The sequence below is a fragment of the Cydia splendana genome, chromosome 17 (genome assembly GCF_910591565.1).
Source record: "Cydia splendana chromosome 17, ilCydSple1.2, whole genome shotgun sequence".
In the NCBI taxonomy this organism is placed as follows: domain Eukaryota; kingdom Metazoa; phylum Arthropoda; class Insecta; order Lepidoptera; family Tortricidae; genus Cydia; species Cydia splendana.
In genome coordinates, this window is record NC_085976.1 from 3,968,980 (window position 1) to 3,990,082 (window position 21,103).

The window sequence follows — 21,103 nt, forward strand, 5'->3', positions numbered from 1 at the left end:
CTGGCAGTTGGCAGCGACGTTTTTATATCTTTCAATCTAACTTGAAAATTTGGGAAACGGTTTTACGGTGTATAGGTATTTATTTTGGGCCTTGACAATCAGACTTTTTATTTGTTGTACTCAATTTGGTGTCTTTTTTTTCTACAATAATCCATTTGGGCCATTCGCATTTGCATGGCCGTTGCATTCGTTGTATTTTTCCGCAAACTATTCGATTACAATTGGTTACCTACAATTTAACAATTTACACGTGCAAATTTTTAAATAATTACTCTTTAATTTATGAAGCATCAAATTCAAGGTCATTAATATTGTAATACACTAGTTTCCGTAATAAATTAAAAGCTTATATATTTCGCCTTTGTACATTCTATATATTTTGTTTTTATTGTGTTTGTGATCTGTCTTATGTGCATTAAAGTGTTTACATACATACATACATTTTTCCTGTTCTGCACATCTAACTCCTGATTTAAATCATATCGAGGTGGGTGAGTTAGGAGGTTTAAATTATTCTTTAACCGGGTGCCCGAAGAGCCTACCACAGCCAGTGGACGTTTGATACGAAGACGGCTTTTTTTTTGTTAGCCTAGTTTAAAATTAGTGTCCAACTGCTGGGCAAAGGCCTCCCCTCCTTTCCCCCACTCAACCCTATAAAGGCTTCTATAAAGAAATATACCTACTGCACAACATGCATTGTATTTGCACTGTAGAGGAAAAACAGAAACTTATTTGTAAGACCGTCTAGGGACAACAATGCTACCGTAATCAGAAAAACGGACGCGATAACAAATATTTGCGTAGGTGGTCATATGTTATTTCAGTCCCAACTTGCCAATACCCCCTTAATACAAGGCTTGGTAAAATGTAACAAATACAAAAACCGGCCAAGTGCGAGTCGGACTCGCCCACCGAGGGTTCCGTGCTTTTTATTATTTGTTGTTATAGCGGCAACAGAAATAAGTCATCTGTGAAAATTTCAACTGTCTAGCTATCACGGTTCATGAGATACAGCCTGGTGACAGACAGACGGACAGCGGGGTGTTAGTAATAGGGTCCCGTTTTTACCCTTTAGGTACGGAACCCTAAAAAGGTCTTATCTAAATACATGTTCGTGTACCTACAAAATGAAAGATTATAATAAATGGAATCCAAGCAGCGCGCTGCGAAATGTGCACAAAAGTAAACTAAATGGCTTTCGATACGGAAAAGCAATAACAATAGTGTATAAATAAAAGAGCGTTTGAGGAGTGTCTTTTCAAAAGGGCTTATGGTGTCCATAAAGAAATAAGCCCTTTTGAAAAGACTCTCCTCGTATGTTCGCGTCACTTTGGCGACTTTTCGAGCAATAATTCCCGATTTTTCCTTCTTCTTAGTCTAGTCTACATTATTATAGTGTCTGCCCGATTCGAACTTTAAGATACGTCAATTAATAGATCTAGAAACGATGACGGATTAGATGCGTCAGTGTCAAAAGTGACGTTTGTTTGAAGAAACCGCACATTTTTGACACTGACATATCTAATCGATATTGTCTGTTGCAGTGATGGACAAAGACTTTTGATCTCCACGAATTTCGATGTCATTGTTTTTTCGTTACTATAGAGATTGACTAAATCTATTTGAAAATTAGTTTAGCAATTTAGAAAAGTCATTAATATTTAGGTTGAGTTTTGACACAACAGGGGACTTTTCATTAAAATAACGGCATCGAAGCTGACGGATTATAAATCATATTTTAATGCGTGACTTGCACACAAATTATAAACTTCCGTCGTGGAAATTAGAGACCTATTTTGGAGATAATAAGGTTTAATATTCGACGTCACAGATTTGAGAGATAAATGATCAATGAATAGAAAATTCCATTAAAACAGTTTAAAGTTTGCTGTTGTCGTTATTAATTACTACGACGAGCTTACGAATCCTGCGATCACACTAACCTTAGTATGGCTCGGCCACGACATCGAGCGACTTGCGACGGCGGGAGCGATAACCAGTTGGAGCGAAAGGTCCGATCGCTGTGTCACGCTCCAACCTATGGTTATCGCTCCCGCCGTCGCAATCGCTCGATGTCGTGGCCGAGCCGTTAGACCTTAATCGCTTAAGGGCGGATGTGGGTCATACACAATTTAAAGGGTCTGTTTTTTTTATTGAATAAGCAGGTAAGTTATTATTATTACAAGACTCATCGTGGGCATAACCTTGAGGAGGTTTGTGTGCCGATGGGGAGTTAGCGAAAATAACATGATAATATATATCTATCTTATTATTATTACTATTTGGAGCCCGTCGTGTCCCACTGCTGGGCAAAGGCCTCCCCCCAAGTTCTCTACAAATCTCTGTCCAGTGCTATGTCTGGCCACTCCTTTAAGAAGGAGTCTAGTTCATCCCGCCATCGCCGGCAGGGTCTGCCAGGTCCCCGATTTGAGTTTTCGGGCTCCCACTCTGAATCTATATATCTATCTTATAATAACAAAAATTCTTAATATATGTGACTAAAGTCGTTACATTACTTACATTGTAACAAGTGTATCTTAATAACTTTGTATTTTTCCCGTTTACATATTTTACTCTAGTATCTTCTGGCAAATCATTTAATATTTTAGGCAATACATATATGTTCGGGAAGAGAAGAGTCGTGGAATGTACAGGGCCCAGATACATTCGACGACTATTCTCGTTCCGAACAGACTATAGTATGCTTAACTTATCCGCGTATTTCCTGTATTAGACATCACGAAGTTAAGGAAATCTAAAGCAATTTTTTACGCCTCCATCCTTACAAGTGGGATACATTTTTAAGGACTTAATACTCAAATAAGTAAATATGAATATTTAAGTACCAGAATCGTTAACTTTTATTGTATTGGCCACAGAAGTGACCTTTCTCTAAAATGAAATGTGTTTGACCCACGGTGTTCCGGATTTGTATCACTGGCTGTGTTCCCCGCACTACACAAATGAATAAAGCTAAATTTATAAAATAAAAAAATACAGCATTGGAAAGAAATCTCAGGAGAAATTGGGGGGAGGCCTTTGCCCAGCAGTGGGACTCGATAGGCTCCAAATAATAATAATAATAATGTGGGGGCCCATCTTGTGAGGGCGAGTCACCGTCTGCCGGAAATAAAATTGCATACCGTTTTATTAGGCAGGCGTCAGGTTTTTTACCCCATAGCTCAGTACTTACAGGCCTATTCGGATTTCGAGATAATCACAAGATCTTGAGACGATTTAGAGATCAACTAGATCTACATTAGATATCGACTAGATGTGACTTGGATATCTAAGTCATAACTTGTCGAAATCGTTCAAGAGGACCTCCAGAATCGCGGAAACGTCAAATTTGACATATCTACTCGTATCTTACAAATATCTTTAAATTATCCGTATCGTAACTTGTTGAAGTCTAGTAGAAATCTAATTCATTTTCCGAATCGAGCCGTTAGTCCATCGCTTTCACCCAATAACCTAGTTCATTTTATCCATCAACTCTCAATAGCCGTTACACCCTGGCGGGTGCTCTCTGCGTGCGTCCCATGACACGGGAAAGGGCAGCATCCGCTCGGTGTACCCCTTACATTTCATAAAAGTGTCAAAAGGGCCTCTACGTGTTGGCTTCGGCTCCGCGCACGCCTCCCAATAGTCCGGAATACCATTGTTCCGTGGTGGGAAAGATATACAAATAATAATAATATTTAAAAAAATACATACCTAACATGATTTTGGCCAACGCCCTGTGACGAGATAACGATCTAAAGCTGAAATTATAATCCTAAAAATAACTTCCGAATTTCATTTTAATATGGAAGGAATATTTTTTATTAAGACAAAACAGGTGCGTTCCTTTGATATTGAAAACGGTGAATTGTTATGAACGTTATGATAATGTGATTGATACATTTAAAGGCGTAAAAATAGAATGCAGATAATTTCGTGACACTGTACGATTTCCTATAGTCTGTATCTTTAGGTATTTAAATAAAAGTAAACAAAATCTACCCTCAATTGGGTCCTTAAGCCAGTTTAGGCTAGATGAAAACGTTATATGATCAAATAATGGAGGAAAGTCTGGTTGTTCATTGACTGATCCATGCGGGTTTTTTATTTGGTTGGTTAATCAATAAAATGTTAAAACCACCTGAAAATGAACAAATTGTTTGTTTACATTTATTTAAATACCTAAAGATACAGAGCTAAATGCATTTATTAAGAAACGTAAGTATAGTGAGTATACCTACGCTTCACACTACACATTATTAATTAGCTACCTACATACAAAAGCATTGCTCAAGCTGCAATGGTGACCTTCGGTATAATATTATAACATTTATAACTAATGGTTCTGTAAGCTATAGACCTCGCGAGCATAGCACTCTAGCTTAGCACTAGCTTAAAACTGAATAAATGTAAGGCTCCGCCATTTACAAAGAATCCAAAACCTGAATCACGAAATAAAATTTTGATTATTGAACATGCTCACAAAATTTCACAAAATACGATTGAGAATTGTGACCTGTAGATGAGAACATCCGGACATAATTTATATTGTAAATAAAAAAAGAAATGTAAATCTAATATAAACATACAAAAGCATTTTTGCCCAAACTTAAACGGCGGAGACCTTCGCTAAGGCTCGGTCAATAAAGTTAAAAATATATTAATATATAATATACATTCTCCATGGTTAGATCCGTAAGTCTCAGGGCCGAATTGTGGCGTAGGCGAGTAATACCCCTCGAGATAAAACAGTAAGTTAACGAGAAAGGTCGAGTCCCAATTATTTCTCGAAAATTACTTAAATGAAGTAAGGCATAGGCTTATTAAAAGTTTCTATATCGGAAGGATGGTTTTCATCATCACAACCGAAAGACGTCCTGTAAAAGCGCCCTTGAGGCCTACTTACAGATTAAATTTTTGAATTTTATCTGTTGCTGCTAGATAATGACATATCCCATAAAAGTAATATCTGGGGGCAAAGCAGTTTGAAATCAGAATAACAAAATAAAAATTCCTTAGGTACCTATACCGGTAGGAATTAGCGGTTCAGTTGTTTCATTTAATATTATTATTGTTCATGTTCATATATCCATATATTTTGCAGGTTTATATTTTGAAATAACATAATTCTAGTACGTAATCATATTATTATTTCCTACATTTAGAATAGGGTGGTTTACGTTTGTATGGGAAAAATTCAAACTCTAGCTAGAAGAAGCGGCACGCCCTCATTTTGTTACACTTATTATATTGAAAAAATACGCCAAGTTTTGTAATCTTATCTCAACTACAAGGGGGTGCTCAAACACTTTGAAAATTTTCAAAGTTGTATGAAATCCAAAAAAAATAAATTATATTTTTTTGAGATTTTTATGTAAGTAGTAGCTTTGACATTATTAGAAAGTGTGATTTAAAAGTTATTAAGCAAATAAACATTTTTATTTCTATTTTTATGATTTTTTAAAGTGAAATTAAAAAAATCTTACTTTTGAAAAATTATAAAAAATAGAAATAAAAATGTTTTTTCTACTTTAAAACGTATAAATAACATGTGCAAATAGTGTGAACACAGATAATTAAATAAAATTCTGAATAATAAATACTTTTTTTTGGGTTTCATACAACATACAAAATTTCAAAGTGGTTGAGCACCCCGTTGTAGTTGAGATAAAGTTACGAAACTTGGTATATTTTATCAGCCCCGTAGGAAAATAAAAAAAATGTTTTTTGAACCACCTTAATTTAGAAGTTATATTATTATCAAAATGTACCTACAATAATGTGAATGAGTATCTCAAATTGTCACTTAGGATTTGTCGAATAATAGGATTTGTCTGTGTATCAAAAAGGAACGTTGTCAAACATCGGAATACATTTTCAATACAAAACATAAATGTATATATTGACAACATTCGTAACTATCTTAGTTTTATGATAAATGTTATAGAGTTGCCGTGATGCATTTTTAATGGTCGAAAATCTCAACAGGCCAGATAGCAAGGCCATTTTAACAACACGATAATGTACTATTTACTTCTAAGCTTTTCAACGCTGTTGTTTAGACACTGCATAACAAATAATATTTACTTAATGTATTACAGAGCATTTTTGTAATTAATTAGTCATCGAATAAAGCTAGACTGTGACCTTACTAACATATTTACAGTTACATCAGTGGTCCAGATGTTTTGTCTTTAAATTTAAAGCAGCGTAATTAATAATAAAGTTAAAGAAAACATTTTTTCAGCGTGTATTTTAAAATATAACCGCAAACTAAAACAAGGCGTAGGCTGTTTTAGTGCTATGAAAAGTTATATATTATTACTAATAGAGTGCAATTATTTTTTGATTTCTTTGAGCCATTTTATTTAACCATTTGAAATTTATGAAGGCCTATACTAACTACCCTTTTAATATGAGCTCGTATCAAAACTACACGTTGTATACTTAATAATTGCGAATTAATTCCTTTTGGACAGTTTCGCGTGATCCATATCTTATTCATGTCAGGTATACAAATACTAATATGTAACTTATTTTAATATACCGTTATATTGGTGGAAAGCAAGAGGAAGCACGGCGGTCAGCATCTGCGTTATAAGCACGTCCTTATAACGCAAACGACACCTTAACGCTTGCAACATCGACCCTGAGTGTTGGGAGGAGCTTGCTACAGACAGGTCATCTTGGCGGTCGACCATCTTTAACTGCATCAAATCGTTTGAGGAAAACCGCCTCAACATCTTAGATGCCAAACGTCAACAACGTAAAGAGAGGCCGAAGCCCTCTTACGCGTATACACGTACAACGAGTCTGGCCAACTCTATTGTAACACCTGCAGAAGAGTTTTTAAGACCAAGTTCGGCCTGGCCAGCCACATTCGGGCCCATAACAGGCATAATCCGTAATGGCTGAGGTCGCCGTCATCGAAATCGATGAGGAGGCCTATATATATATATATATATATAATATCTTCTCGAGACACATGCGAGAGACTCAAGAGAACAAATTTGTGGTTGAAAGATAAGTGATTTCACATGTCAGAGCTTTACTGACTTTGAAGACTAAGCTTACCCATAACTATTAATCAACGTTATTGCGTCTTTGGGTTGACCATCTATTTCTATCATCGGCCACGCTGGGAAGCTAGGGATAGGTCCTTATCACACTGCTTCGCACTTCGGAGCGACGTCCGGTGCTGCGATTTTTTAGTTTCTTCTGTAGAATGTAGAATGTGTATGCAAAAACCACATGGCATAAGGGCCATAACGCACTAGCTGTTAACCGCAGGGGCGGCTAACCGCGCGGCTAGCCGCTTTTCCAGTTTAATATGAAACCGCTTGTGATCGTAGCACTTCACAGCCACAAAATTTTAACATTGGCTCCACCTCTCCGCGTGCTTACGGCCCGATTCGGATTTTGAAATAGACATCTATTAGACATCTTTTAGATATCAACAAGATACGATAACGATATGTTTAAGATCTAACCTGTCAAATTTGACATTTGCGCGATTCTGGAGATACTGTTGAACGGTTGCCACAGGATATGACTTAGAGATCCAATTCACATCTAATAGATATCTTACTCTATCTAACGTAAAAGTGACATGGTTGCCCGAATTGCGCTGCAAAAGAGAACTAGTTGATATCTAAACTATAACGTATCTAGAATGGATCTAGCACGTGTCGTCTCTTGTGAATATCTTGAAGTTCGAATACGGCAGTTAGGTGTGAATCGCACGACGATTCGTGCGTTTGGTCGGAGACGCGGTGCGCATTCGGTTGTTCATAAACGCGATTCGGCGCTCAGCGAGAGCTTCAGGCGAAGATACGTAGAAAACCGCACCATCGTACCGTCGTTGCCGCCCGCGAATTCGTCGCTTCGTACTTCGCAAAGACATGCGACGGCAGTGTAATAAGCGCCTTAGGCCTGTAGTTAGTTGATACAATCTTCCAATATAATAGTCCTACCGTAATAATATGTGCCTACTTTGCTCCCCACTGGGAAATTCTGCTCGAACACTTTTTGTAATATGATTACTCGTAAATACTATATCACAACCTCATTTATGTGTTACAATATGATAGTAATTAGTAATGCTGATGTACTTTACGTAAATCGGCATGTATGTTATCATACCTACCACAATAAAACAATTTTAAAATTTAAATTAAATTTAGAATTTCGGAGCTAATTTTGGAGCAAAGAAGGAATACTTAACGGTACTGCAAACTTGGTTACTTATTGTCCCCTGGCTGATGGTACAGATAAACAACAAGAAAAACATTTCTTATGAAATTAATAAAAGTAGGATTTAAAAACTGACCCAAAAGAACGTAACAATGACCATTAGAAAAAGTTGAGTATAAAGTATACTACATACTTCTTCCGGAATAATCATATTTAATGTTTTTCTAATACCACGGTAATTTCCATTAAGATACTTTTAATGTTCCCGTTAGTTTTCCACTTGATTTTAACTAACTTCCGTAAACTACGTTCAATATTTTCTAAGTATTTAATGCTAATACTAACCGTATACATATATATTTTTTTATATAGTTTTTTTGTGATTTGTATTTTATTAATAAGTTCATTAAACTAACTTATAACTATTTTGAGTTCACTCACCTTCCTCCACTCGTGATTGAAGTTTCCAACTCTACAAATTTTTTTCACACACTTTCAAAGTCATTGTAAAGTCATCCACTTTTGTCACTCGCAAAATCCCCGTTATAGCAGAACACAGTAGAAACTTTTTCCCGCGAACAGTAAGATTTGAACAGATGCGCGGACACGTCGCGCCGCTCCTATCTCCCGCACAAGACTGCCATGAAACGCATCTACGCCGTTTTCCGCACAACAGTTCTCTCGAACACTTGTTACAACTAACTTTTCCAATATTTTTTCAGCTGCTTTTTGGATTCTTTTCCAATGGGCTTAAGCGATAATTCTAGAATTTTTCACTTGACACCGTATAATGCTGGGTGCGTAATATTAAATACTTTTATAGTTATTACTGGAATTATTTTTTACAACTAAGGTGATGGTACTAGTGCTCGACATGCGTGATAGATGACACCCCGCTGTCACCTCTATTGACAATGACTTAAGTTTCAAAATGACATGTACTGGGACCGCGTCGAGCACCAGTACCACCACCTTATGTAGTTATGAAGAGAAAATTTATTTGATGTAAATGAGTTAATAATCTCATAGTGACCATCTCACCCTCTACAATGTGCAATGCCTATAAAGAATCAATATAACATTTAGTTAAATATTATATTGCTTCTTACATTTACATTAAATTAATTAATTTATTTAAAGGTTATATTGATTGTTACATTTAGTTAAATGTTATGTTGATTCATTATAGGCACTAGTCATTGTAGAGGGTGAGGTGGGCACTATTTTTGGTGTTATTTACCGACTCTTGTGTAAATTTATTGTTGGGATAAACCCTCAGCTAGGCCATAAAACGCTATACATATTCTAGCAGAGGTGATAGGAGTCGAGGGGGCCATTAAAATAGCCGTCTACGTAGGTAGATCTAAGCTTGTAAGCCAGACGCTAATAAAATACATGTAAACAAACCGACAAGATTGTTTTGTACCTATACGTGTATTAGTTTCACTGGTTTTTGTGTGAAATTCAGATAATAAAGTACATACACTTTAAAGCAACGACAAACGATGTTACGTACGGCTTCCGTGCATAATGCGTTACGTTTTCATAATTTTAATACAAATTAACTTTGCCGTTCAAAAGTTGTATACGAACATATGTGTACGAAGGTAGGTACTTCATAATTTTTCGTATAGGTACCTACCTACTTATCTGTAAAAATATAAAAATAACCATTTAAAGATATGTATAATGTCGTAAGCGACACTGCCCTGGGTACTTAGCCAACATGCCCAACGTTTACGCTCCGTAGCGTAGTCATCTCTCTCTATCACTCTTCCATATTAGTGCGACAGACTCATTGCCGTTTCGTTCGCCACGGAGCGACAACGATTGGCATGTTGGCTAGGCACTCTGCTACGGCAAAACAGCGTATCTTATTTCATATTTCCTGTCTAGACACGCTGTTTATCCTATGCCAAACATACCTACAACTATGCCAAAATTCGCTCATACACGAATTATTTCCCCTGATTTTCCTTCGTTTGGTGGCCTAACAGGGCAGATTATGAATATGAATATTTTATTTATTACGTGACACATGGACACATTTTTATTAGTAAAGCTTACATACTAAGGACACATTTTTATTAGTAAAGATAGAACTACATTTATAATTATGTACATATCTACATATTTTTTAAACACCGGTATTTTTATTTAAATTTAATACTGAAAAATGTAAATATAACTAAAGCATAACTAGGTATAAAAACAGTAGAAGACAGAAAACCGTGTGATAAATGTAATGTAAGTATGGAGCTTAATCGCTGTCGGAAATGAAAGACTGATGAATGATTCGTTTCAAGGGAAATTAAAAGAAAATCATTAGGTACCTGCCATAAATTGCGTTTATTGAATAAATATTCGCAATTTATGTTTTTATTGTGGCTCAATTTTTGATAATAGCTCTGTTTATGGCTATTTGTATTAAGTCAAACCATATCGGTAAGGTGGTGGTACTGGTGCTCGGTCCCAATACATGTCATCTTGAAACTTAAGTCATTGTCAATAGAGGTGACAGCAGGGTGTCATCTATTGGGCATTAGCATGTCGAGCACTAGTACCACCACCTTACCTAACCAACTTGTATCATTAGCAGGTAGTATTATTGTATAAAAAAATATTCCATATGACAGTAAGTAATTTCACACAATGAGATATTAATACGAGTATAGAGTAAAGTAGAACAATTATATTAATGTATAGAGGGTAGAAAAATCGAGTGCCACATGGATGGCAACTACCTTAAATATTGTAAATAGCACATTTTGTGTAAAGGAGACTTTCCTTTGTTTTTAAAAACAATAAATTCTGCATTTCCTTAAATGCATTTAAGGATTTATGAAAAATCGCTTGCCTCAGTCGGGACTCGAACCGGTCAAATGTGTTAGTTATCAATTTTTATGGCATTCCGTTATTCTGATTGTATTTGTTATTTAGAGAAAAATGAACCTTATCAGTAACCCTTTTCAATCTGCATCATAAAATACGGCACGTTATTTTTTATCACACTTGACCGGTTCGAGTCCCGACTGAGGCAAGCGATTTTTCATAAATCCTTAAATGCAGAATTTATTGTTTTTAAAAACAAAGGAAAGTCTCCTTTACACAAAATGTGCTATTTACAATATTTAAGGTAGTTGCCATCCATGTGGCACTCGATTTTTCCACACTGTATTTTGATTTTTATCAGCGGATGCGCAATGCGCTTATCTAAAGTTTTGTACGTATATGGTTCTCTATTACCTGTTTTGCACAAAAATGAGTTGTTACTCCACTCCATGTCTTTTGAATGATGTTGTGAAGTTCTTTAATTTTCCGCTTCAAGTTTCAAAGTAATTAGGCGCCTCCTCGCACGCCACACGTTGCGTTGCGCGTTCACTGCACTCTAAACAAGACGTGCAAGAACGACGTTCTGGTACGATTCTGTAACCTAGATAACAAAAAAAACAACGGGTTGCACTCCGGGAGTGCCGGCAGAAGTGAAAACTCAACGACATTGTAACTCAAAATATTAATAACTATCAAAATGTCTGCAGCACTATGTGTAATTGATGTTAACGCCATCTAGCGTTGTATCGTCGCATTACTTGAAACCCCTAAGCACATCACTGTAAGTACTACTGGTACTACAGTTAGGTATATTAATACCAGTTTGAGGGAATCTCACTAGATGGCATTTAAATAAAAAAACAATGACATTGTCCGTCACACATCACGCAAGCGCACTGCGCCGCCTAAATGAAACAGCAGGCTTCAGGCATATACATATTCGCCGCGCGGTAGAAAGAGAGGAGAGACGCCTTACGCGTTACGCCTTACGCTGTCTCGAGTTTATCATTTTTTCCCCACCTCAAAAAGTGCACAGCGCCGCTAAAGAAGTTTTCACTTCAAAAATTTAATAACAGGTAGGTAGTGTAGTTTTCGGCGGTCTCAGAACGTTCAACGTATACTTTTTTTTTTTTATTAAAACGCATCTTCTTCTTTTCTTCTTTTTTATTTAATAAATTTCAAAATTATAAGGCAACTTGTAATAATCTTTCTTACTTAAAGGTCTTATGAAACGTAACTAAATGCCAGTAACATGTGGATGGACGTCAGTCTGTGACACACGCGTTCTATATTGAAAATTTCGGCTACGAAAATCTAAAAATACGAAACAGTTTCATTGCAGTGAATAAAAATAGAAGAAGGAAAAACAAATTCAGCGAAATGCACCCTTTGTCACTACTAATGTCTTGTATATTCGAGTTCCACGAAAAGATAAATTTTATTAATGACGTTAGCGATTAATGTGTTGAAAATTTCATTCAGCGTATGTCAATTAGGACGTGTTTACACTGGCCTACCACATTTAACAGTCAACGGGTGCCACGCGATTTCTTACACATCCGTGGAAATCTTGATCTTGGATGCAGAAATGGGAAATATTTCATATAATTTATATACTCGGCGTTGTTTAAGCGTATCAACCACACATTTAAATGCCACGCCATATTTTTTTAATATAGTGAAATAAGATATTTACATCATGTTTTTCACGCAGAAATGCGAGATATTTCATATAATTTATGTATATTCGGCGTTGTTTATGCGTATCAACCACACATACGAATGCCACGCCGTAATTTTATATCTTAAATAATAATAAAAACTAAGACAGGATTTCCTGAGTAATGTTCAAGAGACGAGAAAAAAAGTAAAACGAGGCAGGCAATGATAAAAAATATTTTATATGGTATTTAAAATATTGCATCATATTTTGTATTACTTAATAAGTACGTAATTATGACAATGATATATAACAATTGTTTTGTAAAATTTTCGATAGAAAATGGAATTGATATCCAGAAGTAAAACTAACCATTCATCTTACTCGCTTCTGAGGTTTCTAGTAATGCAATTAATTCACCCTAAAGGGTCTGACAGGAAAATACTCCCCTGACAGACACGTCTAACAAATTAGCTTGAACAGACAACTTCCTCATTTTCCTTATATTTTTGCAATAACACAATTACGTAGGTATGAATCTTCTGAACCCTCCCAGGACGTTTTCCGGAAAAAAAATCTCTTAATCATTACAAATAAAATTAAATACCGTCAAACGGGGTGAAAAGACACGATTTTCAACTTCGAGGCCGATTTTCGCCAATAATCCAAATGATAAAAGTAAAAATTTAGACATCATTTTATGAGCCTTGGTTAGTTCTTCAATTAAGCATTTGTGAAATCAATTTTGACCCACCCAATTCAGAGAAAATCAAAGAAAACTACGTGTTTTCTCCATATCCTTAAAACGGGGTCGATAGACACACGAAAGGGGTGAATAGAAATATGAAGTTTTAGTTGTCATAGGCATCGAATTTGGTCATTATTATGTTGATACTCTATTGGTAAATAGTATATATGTCGCAGTAAGATAGATAAAGCCGTTATATAGTTATAACCATCATCATCATCTCAGCCATAAGACGTCCACTGCTGAACATAGGCCTCCCCCTTGGACCTCCATACGTGCCGGTTGGAAGCGACCCGCATCCAGCGTCTTCCGGCGACCTTAACAAGATCGTCTGTCCATCTTGTGGGTGGACGTCCTACGCTGCGCTTGCTAGTCCGTGGTCTCCACTCGAGCACTTTTCGACCCCATCGGCCATCTTCTCTGCGTGCAATGTGGCCTGCCCATTGCCACTTCAGCTTGCTAATCCGGTGGGCTATGTCGGTGACTTTAGTTCGTCTACGGATCTCCTCATTTCTGATTCGATCACGTAGAGAAACTCCGAGCATAGCCCTCTCCATAGCTCGTTGAGCGACTTTGAGTTTTGAGATGAGGCCGATAGTGAAAGACCACGTTTCGGAGCCGTAAGTCATCACTGGTAACACACATTGATTAAAGACTTTCGTCTTGAGGCACTGAGGTATGTCGGACGAAAAGACATTACGTAGTTTCCCGAACGCTGCCCAACCGAGTTGGATTCGGCGGTTGACCTCTTTCTCGAAGTTGGATCTACCTAATTGGACTACTTGTCCTAGGTAGATGTACGAGTCAACAACTTCGAGTACCGAGTTCCTAACAGAGACTGGGATGGGCACAACATTGGCATTTGACATAAGTTTCGTTTTGTCCATGTTCATTTTCAAGCCCACCCGTTGTGAAACTCGGTTGAGATCATCGAGCATCATGCTGAGTTCCTCCATCGACTTTGCCATGACTACGATATCGTCGGCAAACCGAAGGTGAGTGATGTATTCGCCGTTGATGTTGATGCCAAGTCCTTCCCATTCCAGGAGCTTGAAGGCGTCTTCTATTACGGCAGTAAACAGTTTCGGAGAGATAACGTCTCCCTGCCTTACGCCTCTTCGCAATGGAATCGCCCTCGTGCTCTGCTCCTGTACTCGGACCGACATGGTGGCGTTACTATACAAACACTTCAACACTTCTATGTACCGATAGTCAATATGGCATCGCTGAAGAGACTCAAGCACCGCCCATGTTTCCACCGAATCGAAGGCTTTCTCCACAAACGCTAAGCATAATGGCAAGTTATACTCTTCTGTCTTCTGTATAACTTGCCGCAGCGTATGGATGTGGTCTATGGTACTATAGCCTTTTCGGAAACCGGCTTGTTCGGGAGGCTGGAAGTCATCAAGTCTGTGTTCGAGACGGTTCGTGATGACCCTTGAAAACAGCGTATAGACATGGCTCAGAAGCGTGATGGGTCTGTAGGTCTTCAATAGGTTGTTATCACCTTTTTTGAAGAACAGCACCACCTCGCCTCTATTCCAAGTTTCAGGCGTTATGCCCTCGGACAACACGGAATTAAAGAGCTTCTGGAGGACTTTAAGTACCGGTGTTCCACCCGCTCTCAGAAGCTCTGAAGTGATTCCGTCTTTGCCCGGCGCCTTGTTGTTCTTAAGCTGCTTCAGGGCCATCCTAATCTCGTACAGACTGATGTCCGGGATATCTTCGGTATAATGTCGGGACAGCTTGGCTCTTGGATCTCCTACCAAGCTGTCAACGGGCTTTGCGATCGAAGTGTATAACTGTCCATAGAACCTCTCGATCTCACCTAAAACCTCCGCTTTGCTCGACGCTATGCTGCCATCTTCCCGTTTCAGCTTTGTCAGCTGGCTTTGCCCAATAGACTTGTCCTTTGCGAACACTTTGGAGCCTTGGTTTCGCTCAATAGTCTCTTTAATACGGTTAGTATTAAAGAGACGCAGATCATGTCGCAAGGACTTAGATATACGTCTATTGAGCTGCCTATATGACTCCGCGTCATCGGGAGACTGCAACTGTAGCGAGCGTCGTTCAGCCATGAGGTTTAAGGTTTGCTCGGTCAATTTCTGAGGTCTATCTTTACGGCGGGGTCTAAAAAACTTAGACCCTACTGTGTGGACAGTTTCCACTAGCCCGTCGTTGATTTCGTCCACTGAAGCCAAGTTCTCTAGGCAAGCAAAGCGGTTAGAGAGCTCGAGTTGAAAGTTTTCGGGGTTTTGAACATGGGCTCGAGTAGGTCGGAGCGTAGACTTCATCAGGCTGGTTATAACCCTAGGGATATAATTATATGACGTAACATAGTTATATGAAAGCGATTCATTACTATCTTACTAGGTATATAACTATAATACGGCTTTAGTTTAGTGATATAGTTATATTACTGGATTATGTTTAGTGAAATAATTGCAGGTAGGAGTGCAGCGGTGCGGCGGAGGTATAGTTATATCCCTAGGGATATAGTTATATGCCGTATAATACGTATTATAATCATATTCCTAGTAAGATAGTAATATTGCAATTAGTTGTAATACTTTTTAGCAATATTACGTAAAAGTACAGGTCGATTCACGAAAGCTGGCGCGAGATTTCTACTGAGTGACAGCTATTTTCATTGAAATTCTGTCAAATCTCGCGCCAGCTTTCGTGAATCGATCGCAATGACTCATAAACCCTTAAAAATAGCAGCAATATAATATTAAGATACATCAAATCCAATCCAAGATACATAAAATCTATTGAAAAAATGAACAGTATTTCACCATATTTTTAATTTTTGTTCTTACATGACGCGGAATTATGACATCTATAATTACATAGTACTGAATGCTTCTTGCAGGCGCATCTTTTAGTAGAACACTGTGTATTTGATTTTTTACAGGAACATTTGAAATCACCTTGGCCACCAAATGGCGATAATTTTTGGCATATTTCTCTCAGCGACAACTCTTCATTTGGTATAGGATGATTCAAAGTAATGTTTGTTAGCTGTATTGCATTTCTGGGTAACCAATCTTTCAGAATATGATTATAATACGGCATATAACCATATCCCTAGGGATATAACTAAACCTCCGCCGCACTGCCGCACTCCTAATACCTACAATTACTATCTTACTAGGAATATGATTATAATACGTACTATACGGCATATAACTATATCCCTAGGGATATAACTATACCTCCGCCGCACCGCTGCACTCCTACCTACAATTATTTCACTAAACTTAATCCAGTAATATAACTATATCACTAAACTAAAGACCTATTAATCCTGTTATACTTATATACCTAGGTATATAAGTATATAAGTATAAGATGGTAATGAATCGCTTTCATATAACTTTGTTACGTCATATAATTATATCCCTAGGGTTATAACTATATAACGGTTTTTATTATCTATCTTACTGCGACATATATATTATATCTGTTAAACAGTTATTTGATACAAAAATATTTTTTTGTGTCTCTTAACCCCCAAGGCGAGTTTTTCACCCCTTTGTGATATCTAATCACCCCCTATGACGTAACTATTCACCCCATATGCGTGTCCACTGACCCCTTTTTCAAGTAAAATTGCTTGTTGATAGTTTTTTGCAAAAAAATGCTTCATTATAGAGAAAATTGGTGATATTATTTATTATTTACGTACTACAGATACTATATTACCAGGTTAGCTAACTTTAACTACGTTAATGTCACTACATTTACCGCTAGAACAAAGTTCAGACAGGCTTCATTTCTTACCTCGGTGAGGCCTTCCTTTAGAGTCAAAAAAATCTAACTTTTAGGCAGTTTGATTAACTTATTTTGGTATCAATGTAGATAGTAGGTAAATAGTCTACTATATACGTATTCCAAAAAATCTAATTTTAGAGATGTACGTTTTTAAATATAACAACTTGAAAGAAAAAGTTCAAAATTTCTCTATTCACCCCGCGATTTCTGTTCACCCCGTTTTACGGTACTTGTAATAACTGCTGCATTTCTACTATCTACGTCTAATATCTGAATTGCATTTATGATTGATTTTTAACCTAAAAAAAACCAATCTTACCTGAAATTTCCAAAGTATCGTCTAAATTGTAAAATGGCATTTCATACGTCATTTTCAAAAAAAGTAACTGCACGTTTCATATAATGCCTAACAGTTTTGTTTATTCTAATAAGGTATAAAAGCACACACAGAATGCATAATATGATTTCTGTTTTAAGAAGTATTCACAATTCTGCCGTGTCACGCGCAACTCATGTAACTTTAAAAGTCAGTATCGAGATAATTACGTTTAAAGTTTTAATGATTCAAATGCTTTTTTTTTATTTTTTTATAATGTAGACGTAGGAAATAATATATGGTCACAGAACAGGATCTTTTTTTTTTTTTCTACTCGTCGACTGTAATTCTTGAATTAAGATTTCTTATACCAAACTGCAATTAGGTATTTTTAATGTATGGGCTCCTAACTCAACTATAATATTCATTTCGATACAGTTTAGTCAACTATAATAAAATTGACCAATCACAGCTCGCCGCGATCAAGAGGACGAAACAAAACCATAGCTCAAAATAATTATTTATTTTAGGTTGTATAGTAGAAACAATTGCTTCATAAGTCAGAAATGCGCATGTGACACCCTTAATATAGCAACATCGATAGACTACGAAAACCACTTAGCGTTGCTTGTTAGTCTCCATAGGCTACGGTGGCCGAAATCGAGAAAACTGTCAACTGGCTAAAAATTGAATTTAGCGCGGAGCAACTACGTATACCAGGGCCTCATGAGTTACGAGAAGGTGTCGTTGACCAGCCCGCCGGGGCGCGGACCAGTATGAAGGTATCGCGGCTGCTCGCGTATCTTAGCTTTTGGTTTGTTTGTATGATTCTACTACTTTAAAGTATTATTTTTGTTGACGCGTAGAAAAAGTATTGTATACAATAGTGATATAATCAAGCTTTTCAATCTCGTACCTTACTTAGACAACTCAGCAAGCTTCGTTGTCTAAACACGGTACTCTCTATTATATCACGATTGTATAAAATACTATTTCTAATATTGAATAGATTTCATTTTATTTGAGTTAAAGAGTTCCGCAAGAGCAAACTGTTCTATACTATACTAGTCACACGAAATCAAGTTACATGACTTACACGTGATCAAACGTGGCATGGCACGTATTACTTCACCAATAAGTTTTCTGACTTATTTTCTCTGCATTTCAAAAACTATTGCACCTGTTTGGATCCTTCGTCAAACTCATATTTGTCAACAATTTAATTGATCCTTTTATGTTACCATAAAATGTCATGAATTGTGCTTGAGTTTAGTAAAAGGCACTACTTTGTCGGTTGTTGGATTGTTGATAAGGTACCAAATGAATTGTTGTACGCTATAACAAAATACATAAATTGTAGGACTTATTACTTACTTAATTTTATTGAATATTGCTGCACGGCCGTGCACGGGGCGTTGGAGTAGATAGATAACAAAACCAATACCTGTGTTAAGCAGAAAAGATAATTCCGCGTGCGCATAAACAATACCGTATTTACTAGATAAAACGTGTAATTTTTTCATAATCAAGCGAAATAATATTGTTGTCGTTTATACCAAGCTCGTCATCGCAAGTCATGCCTAACTACGAACGGTGACTTAAAAAACAGTGAGTGGTGATATTTTGGTTGTGTCAGTCATGCTATTACCTGACGCCATCGACAAAAAAATGAAGTTCTATGTCTTAGTCATATGCTTTTTTCAGTAAATATTGAAGATATTCAAAATTTTCTTTTACAAGATATATATTTAACGGTTTTAAAGACGATTTAGACTGGTTATCCGTATCTCATGTAACTCAAGTTAACGGAGTTGGGCATAACACGGAAGAATTGTCAAAACTTTTTAATGAATACAATCCACAGAATGCACTAAAACAAAGTTTTGTGCACTCAATCAAGTTACTTGCTTTAACCCTACCCAGTTGCATTTCATCTGTTCCACAGACGAAGTTTGTGGAAACTGTAAATTTATTCAATTTACTCGTATTTTCTTTTGTCATCACCTCAACTTGCTTGCTCCCCAAAGGTTGCCTGGAAAAGATACATTTAACGATAAGACCGCATGTTCATATCTTACTAGTTTATTTTATGGTGCACAATAAATAATAAGTATTATTATTTACTCACTCACAATGACATTTATTATTTTATGTATAAACTTTTTGCGAATCCGTACAGGGCTCTTTTATTTTTCTTATTTTCTCGTAAATAAAATCACCTAAAATAATATTTTGGACGACAGATTGCCAATATTTTATATTATGTGATTTATTTTTTGACGAGAATATTGTATTTTGAGGTTCTAATTTTGTTTTGTGTACGTCAAGTAGCTGCGATAATGATTTGGTAAAAAGTTTATTACTTACTCATATTTTAAAAGCGGTAACATGTAAAAGGTTTTAACGTTAGTACCCGTAAGGAAGGGATAATCCCTTCAGGTGGCATTTTAGAGTTGTTGGAATTAAAGCTTTGTGTCGATTAATGAAATTTTAAACTACGGGACTTTGCACTCGAGGTATAGTAATAATATTTTATCTTAATGCATTTTACGCTCTACATAGTTAATTATTTCTACAACGAGGTATTATGTGAGCAATAAAACTGTGATTGATCTATGTTATTTCTTACTTAACCACCAGAAGAAACCAATAAAAACGTCTGATTATATTTACTTAAAGCATTTTATTTTGAAATTGATGTACCTACATACCTTGATTTACATTGATATACATTGTGGGCCAAGAAAACTACCGAGTGGACACCGAACATAGTGCGGAGTCACGGCAGACCTCGAAGGAGATGGCGGCACGATTGGAAGGATTGGCCTAATATTGCCATAGAACGAGACGCGTGTAAGAAAGAGAGGGAGGCCTTTGCCCAGCAGTGGGACACAACAGGCTGACAAATAAATAATATACATACAGGAAGTGTGTTAAATATGACACCCCTTTAACGATGTTTGATGGATAATCCAATTTAGTAAAATACCCGAGACCCGGATTTTATATAAGAGTTCTCACAAATTCATCCTAATACCTGACTCACCCGTTTTCCGATTAAAGGCTATAATTAGAGACTCGACCCTATTAAATCGAAAAGTTACAAAGGATACAATATTCCAGATGTTTGTATAAAACGTTTAGGAAACTGCCTACCTTCTTTATAGTTGACACATTTGATATACTTATCTGACTTTGCATATACTTAGTTACCTATAAAATATCTACTGATAGTAACGTTTTGTATCGAGATACTTTACCTGCAGGTCCGTGTAGACTAGATAATGTTCATTGGGGTCCATTGGTTAGGCGTAGGCCTCCCCTGAAGCACGACAGAGATTAGACTATTTGAGCGCACCTTTGATAGATGCAGTAAAATCAGACAGCCTTCAAGGTATTCTTTATTACCTAAGTATCTACGAATATTGTCGAGCGTAGTTACTGTGGGGCTCGCAGATTCCGAAGTCAGGAACTCGTACACGGCGACTGGAACACGCTGGCTGGCTTGCAGGCTGCAGGTTACCTCCAATACCGCACCATTACCGGGGATGTGTAGGGTGTTTAATAAAAACAC

At 36.9% G+C, this 21,103-nt stretch overlaps 1 protein-coding gene across 1 annotated transcript in view; it reads right to left on the bottom strand.

Moving 5' to 3' along the window:
- Positions 1 to 8,748, bottom strand: part of LOC134798704 (gonadotropin-releasing hormone receptor) — a 76,277-nt gene extending 67,529 nt beyond the window's left edge. Inside the window, exon 1 of the mRNA XM_063771089.1 lies at positions 8,638 to 8,748. The gene's annotated coding sequence lies outside the window, so the exon portion shown is untranslated. The remainder of the gene's footprint in view (positions 1 to 8,637) is intronic.
- Between the last annotated feature and the right edge of the window lie 12,355 nt (positions 8,749 to 21,103).